This window comes from Tursiops truncatus, chromosome 12 (assembly GCF_011762595.2).
Source record: "Tursiops truncatus isolate mTurTru1 chromosome 12, mTurTru1.mat.Y, whole genome shotgun sequence".
Taxonomy (NCBI): Eukaryota; Metazoa; Chordata; class Mammalia; order Artiodactyla; family Delphinidae; genus Tursiops; species Tursiops truncatus.
The window spans coordinates 57,803,595-57,810,538 of NC_047045.1; the positions used below are offsets into that span (position 1 = coordinate 57,803,595).

Genomic DNA, 6,944 nt, shown 5'->3' on the forward strand with positions numbered 1-6,944 from the left:
AATACAGTGGCCTTCTTAGAATTTAAATGTTAAGGCCTGTTGAGTTAAGCACCATTTTCCCAGGAAAGCATCATGATGTGTAATGGCAAGTATCTATAGTAAATTCTGTGGAAACTTGTCTGTTCTTTGGGAGCCCATATCTTTGATCATTTTGATTTTTCATTCTTTTATTTATTCAGCAAATATGGAATGAGTGCCTCCATGTGCTGAGTACTGTGTTAAGTCCTGGGGAGAGAGCAATCACCCAAATCCATGAGATTGCTGCCCTCAGAGGGTGTACATCCTATGGAGACATGAACGTTATTACCCAAGTTAACACGCAAACAACACTGTTTTAGGAACTAGGATGGAGCAGGGTGATGCCTAATTTAGTTTGAAGAGTCAGAAAAGTGACATTAGGCTGAAAAGGATGAGTAGGTGTTTGGGTTTTTTTCTTGTTGTTTATTTGTTTGTTTCCAGAGAAAGTGGGGGAAGAACACTCCAGGCAGAAAGAACATAAAAACGTTCTATGTGAAGTTACCAGAACTGGTTTTTGGTTGTTGTCATTTTGTTTTGTTTTTTTTTTTGTCTGTTTTCCTTCCAGTTTTAGTGAGACATAATTGACACACAGCACTGATGTACAACATAATGATGTGACTTCCATACATCATGAAATGATTACCACAGTAAGTTTAGTGAACATCTGTTATCTGGTGTAGATACAAAATTAAAGAATTAGAAAAATTTTTTTTCTTGTGAAGAGAACACAGGATTTACTCTCTTAACTTTTCTATATAGCATACAGTAGTGTTAATTATGTTTGTCATGTTGTAGATTACATCCCTAGTACTTATCTTGTAACTGGAAGTTTGTACCTTTGGACCACCTTCATCTGATTCCCTCTTCCCCCATCCCCACCTCTGATAACCATAAATCTCACCTCTTTTTCTATGCATTTGTTTGTTTGAAGTTCCTGGCGCTGTTTTAAGCCTTACTTTTTCCCTGTGACATAAAGACGACTGAGACACCATGGTTTGATCTGTGCAAGTGTGAGACATATCTATAAATTAGTTAGTGAACAAATTTTGCAGGTGCTAAAAAATAGATTCTTTGGCATGCAAATAAACTCAGCCTCCTCAATCATATGTATAAAAGGAGGACATTTTCTGAAGACGCCAGCTCTTTCAAGGATGATATCAATATTTTTGCATCTGCTAGGAACTGGCACTGTTTTTTTCCATTCAGGCTTACTTCGTTAAACAGCAGGAAATGCTCTGAGTCGGAGGTCCCCTCCAGGTTAGCATTTGGGGGATCTTTTTCTAAAAAAGTTCAGCATTATTGAGGTACAATGGACAAATAAAATTGTAAAATATTTAAAGTGTATGTTGTGGTGGTTTGATATACACATACATTGTGAAAGAACTCCCTTCATCTAGTTAATTAACATATCCATCACTTCACATATTTCTATATATGTATACACACACACACATACATATATATATATGGTGAGGACATTTAAGTTCTACTCTCTTTGACAATTTCAATTATACAACACAGTTGTCAACTATATTCACCATGTTTTACGTTAGATCCTCAGACCTTATCATCAAAAAGACACGAGATAAGTGTCGGCAAGGATGTGGAGAAAAGGGAACTCTTTTTTGGTGGGAATGTAAATTGGTGCAGCCACTGCGGAAGACAATATGGAGGTTCCTCAAAAAATTAGAAATATGGGAATTCCCTGGCGGTCTAGCGGTTAGGACTTGGTGCTATCACTGCCGTGGGCCCAGGTTCGATCCCTGGTCAGGGAACTAAGATCCTGTAAGCCACGTACAGCCAAAAAAAAATTAGAAATAGAACTACCATAAAATCCAGCACTCCCTCTTCTGGGTATATATCCCCCCCCACAAAAAAAATGAAAACAGAATATCAAAGAAATATCTGTACTTCCCCTTTCATTGCACCATTATTCACAATAGGCAAGATATGGAAATAATCTAAGCATCCGTCAATGGCTGAATGGATAAAGAAGATGTGATATATATACACAGTGTAATATTCAGCCATGAGAAAGAAGGAAACCTTCCTGTTTGTGACAACATGGATGGACATTAAGGGCATTATGCTAAGTGAAATGAGCCAGAGAGACAAAGACAAATAGTGCATGGTACCATTTATATATGGAATCTAAAAAGCAAAACAAAACTTAAATTTATAGAAACAGAGAGTAGAAAAATGGTTGTCAGGGACTATAGCATGGGGAAAATGGGAAAGATTAGTAAAAGGGTACCAACTTTCAGCTATAAGGTGGGAGACACTTAAAGTTGCCTTAGAATTTGTGAACAGTCAAAACAGAATTAATAATATTTGCAGTTTTTCTAAGGAAATACGTCCATTGTATTTTCAATCCCTCTTTCATTGGTGGTTATGCTTATGCTGAGCTATATATATTCCATTCTGTCAATATGAAAATAGAGATTTTTGAGGAGGACAATAAAAATGGAAAGCTGATTTCATTTAAAAAAAAAAACTGAGAGAAGTTTCCCATCTGTATTTTCATTATTAATTTCATGTAAAAGCACCAGGGCTTTTACATGAAAAAAAAAAGCACTAGGGCTTCCCAGGTGGCGCAGTGGTTTAGAGTCCGCCTGCCGATGCAGGGGACACGGGTTCGTGCCCCAGTGCGGGAAGATCCCACGTGCCGCGGAGCGGCTGGGTCCGTGAGCCATGGCCGCTGAGCCTGCGCGTCCGGAGCCTGTGCTCCGCAACGGGAGAGGCCACAGCAGGGAGAGGCCCGCGTACGGCAAAAAAAAAAAAAAAAAAAAAAAAAAAAAAAGCACCACTCTACTTCAAATAATACCTGATGGCTGATCCTTCAGAGAGCATCTCAGGAAAGATTCACTGAATAGACACTCTCTGGCAAAAGTCTGAATAGTTTGAGATCTGTCTTTAAGACCCACCAACGTGAAGCGGTATCACAGGGCTAGGGTGACTAGTTGTCTCAGTTTTCCCAGGACACTTCTGGTTTTAGCCTAAGGAGTCCTATGTGCTAGGAAATCCCTCAGTCCTGGACAACCTGGGACAGCTGGTCACTCAGACTGTACTCAGACATGCCAAAATAGACATGGTATTCTTCACAGAAAGTAATTAAAAGTAACTAAAGATATGTTGGCTATTTGCAGGGGCAGGGTAAGTAGGTTAATTAAAAGGCAAGTTTTTAAGAGAAGAGATTTATAAGAGAGTCTCAAGGATGCATTGTACAACATGGGGAATATAGCCAATATTTTGTAATAACTGTAAATGGAAAGTAACCTTTCAAAACTGTATTAAAATTTTTTTAATTTTTTAAAAAGAGAAGAGATTTACATAAAACTGGCATTCATAGGCCATGAAGACCCCAGTACTGTGGGACAACTTGGGAAGTATAAAGCGTGTGCACACACACACACACACACACGCCCACACACACACATGCCCTTACCTCCACCCCATCATATGGACAATTATGCTGCCTGTGACCAAAATCCTGCAGGGCTGCTATTGATGACTGTGTAAATTAGTTGGGAACTTTTTCAACAAGGAAATTTTAGCAAGACTTTTAGCCAAATTTGGGAGTTGGAATTAACCTTCTCACCTCTTTGTGTAGCACACTTGAATAAAACAAAGCTGTCTCACACAACAGTTTCAGCTGGTAACGTTACATGCTCATTGTGTCAAAAGCCATAAAGCCTCTGAACATACATCGGAATCTGAGTGTTAGGTTTTGCTTCCCTCCAGTCCTGGGTTTTGGGGACCTTTTGGGGGCTACATTCATATATTAGTCCAATGAGTGGCTGTGAAACAGCTGCCTTCCTTGTCCTGCCTTTGGGGGATGATTATGCTCTAAGTTCTATGCCAAGAATGCTCTGGATATCCTGATGGAGAACTTGGCCGAGGCAGCCATTCCCTCTGTCAGCTCACAAAACTTCAGATTGAGAGTCTGACCAGCTTATCTGTATGGAGAAGTAGTTGGGAAAAGGTAAAAGTGATTAGTAGAAAATGTCTGCTAAAATGAGATATTTTAATTGTGTCACTGAGCTTAGATAGTAACCAGAAGTGGGTTCTTTTCTTTATAGACAAATGAAAATGACAGAACAAATATGGTGATGCCAGTATGGTTTTAGGTTTCAGCTTTCAGGGCGAAGCAACATCATCATTCCAAGGGGCAGTTGACCTTGGTTTTCTGTAATCTACACATTTCCCCTTGTTCTTTCTTCTGTCTTCCCTTGTGGCTTACGTAGTGATGGAATGAACGAGACTGGAGAAGGTTGAAGCTAGGAGTCTAGTGAGACACAAATGAACAAGCAAAGGGTAGGTAGAAGCCCATGAGACCAATATCTGGAGTGGGTGATTCAAAGGACAGGTTGATAGGGACCTGAATTTATAGGTAAGTCCCAAACTAGAAGGTCCAGCTATAAGAAATGTTCAGGAGGTAAGGGAGAGAACACACGTGGGTAGGATGTGTAATCTATGAGCTCTCAAGGAAGAGGAAATAGATGAAGGTGTTGGAAGGCAGGTGATTGGCATTGGAATCCAGTCATGAAGAACCCAGAATTCATTGGCAGGAAATCCAGATAAACACAGTCACCAGGCAACCAGGTTGGAATTCTATCTCAAAGTGGCAAGGAAAGAGATCAGTTACTAGAAAACCAGTGTACCTAATTCAGAGAGGGATCAGCTTCCTCCAATGGAACAGCAGAGATTATGTACTCTACTCTCATTTCTATGTTGTATGGCCAAGGAAGAAGGTATTTAAACCAAAATCCTTGACATGAAAAAAAAAAAAAAACCCATAAGGGCCTCCTTGTAAAAAAATTCATTAAGAAAACAAATCAATTTATTAGCACTCCTTGTTTAGCTAATTGTATGAATCAAATGGTTAATTGGTACACACTGTAAACTTTCAAAAGAGTTAAGAAATACAGCCCTTTATCCCTGAGTAGCAGCTATTCATTATGAAAATGGCCTCACCTCTAATTGGTTGCCATGCCTTAGCTGCTGAGATGCAGAGCTCTACACCATGCAATTTTGACCTGGGGTCTATGCAGTCAGTCCTCCTGGTTGCCGAAGCAAAATCTCCAGAGATTTATTCCAGCAATCTAAGAAATATGAAAGTCCTATAGCACATAATTGAATTTTTTTTTTTTTTTTTTTTTTTTTTGCGGTACGCGGGCCTCTCACTGCTGTGGCCTCTCCCACTGTGGAGCACAGGCTCCGGACGCGCAGGCTCACCGGCCAGGGCTCACGGGCCCAGCCACTCTGCGGCACGTGGGATCCTCCCGGACCGGGGCACGAACCCGCGTCCCCCACATCGGCAGGCGGACTGTCAACCACTGCGCCACCAGGGAAGCCCCATAATTGAATATTTTATAGAAAGTTCTCTCTGGATTTTTTTCACATGTACTCACTGTCCAACTGAAACTCACTTGCAGGTTATAAATACAAAACTAAGAGTAAAATTCAATAGTGGAATAAAGAAAAAGAAGTTCACTGTAAATCCACAGTTGAGGTGTTGAATATATATGTACCTTATAGAGCAAGGAAATGCAGTTTTCACCTTGTACATTGTTTTTAATTATCTACAACAGTTCCCAGCCTTAATTGGGGTCAATAATTTTAAACATTCATATTCTTTAATGGCTAAATAGTTTAGCTCTATGATGTATATATAGTACTACAGAGAAAGAACTATTAGTTATAATAAATGCTATCACTTTGGGTTTTCACTCTATGCCAGTGGTTCTTGAACTTCGATCTCTGGACCAGAAACATCAGCATCACCCGGGAACTTCTTAGAAAAACAAATCTGGGGTCTAGCCCCAGACCTACAACCAAAAACTCTGGAAGCAGGGCTAAGCAATCTGTTTACCAAGCCCTCCAGGTCCAGGCGATACAATGGATATTTAAGTTTGAGTACCACCACTCTCTACCAGGTGGGTGGCTTCCAAATCCACATCTGTTCCCAAATACCAGATGAGTGGAGACTTAGAGATCCGGCACAACCCCAAAACACATCGAAAACCAAGTGTTTCATCTCCTTGGCATATTGGTTCCTCTTTTCGTATTTTCTATCTTAGCTAATTAGATCTGCCCCGTTACCCAGTTTATTAGTCATCTATTGCTGTGTAACAGATTCCCCAACCTTAGCAGCTGGAGACAACAAACACTTATTCTCCAACACAGTTTCTGAGGGTCACGATTCTGGAAATGGCTTAACTTCGCGGTTCAGGCTCAGGATCTCTCAGAGCTGGTGGTCGAGCTGGGGCCATAGCCATATGAAGGCTCCTTTGGGTTGGAGATATGACTTCCAAGCTCACTCACACAGCTATCGTCAAAAGGTCTCAGTTCCTCAGCATGTGGCTTTATCCATAGGGCTGCTCACTAGAAGTCAGCTGCTTTCTCAGAGCAAATATCTGAGAACGAGCAACCAAGACAGAAGTCACAGTGACTTTATAACCTAATACTGAAAGTCACACACCATTACTTCTGCCATATTGTATTGGCCAAAGAGACCAACCCTGGTGCAGTCTGATAGGGGACTACACAAACACGGGAATGCCAGGAGGTATGGACCATGGGGAGTCATCTTGAAGACTGGATACCACAACCACAAGAAACACCAGGATATTTTCAACTCTCTTATTCTCACTGCCATATACAACCCATGGCCAAGACTCATCAATTATACGTTCAGTATCTGCCATGCCTGTCTTCTTCTTTAGAGTCCAGTCACCCCTGCCCTAGTTCCCTGTTCTTGCCATCTTGCCTCAAGTCTGTAGCCTCTAGAAATTCCCTTTCACAGCTGGGTAACATTTCTAAAATATAAGTCACATCTGCTCAAAAACCTTCAAAACCTCTCTGTTGCCTATGGAGTAAAGTATATAATCCTTAACACGGCATTTAAAATCCCCATCCTTTAACTT

At 40.7% G+C, this 6,944-nt stretch overlaps 1 non-coding gene across 1 annotated transcript; it reads left to right on the top strand.

Annotated features, from left to right (window-relative positions):
- Positions 1-1,720: 1,720 nt before the first annotated feature.
- Positions 1,721-1,793, top strand: TRNAD-AUC (transfer RNA aspartic acid (anticodon AUC)). The gene has a single exon. It is a non-coding gene; the product is annotated as a tRNA-Asp (tRNA).
- Positions 1,794-6,944: the final 5,151 nt, after the last annotated feature.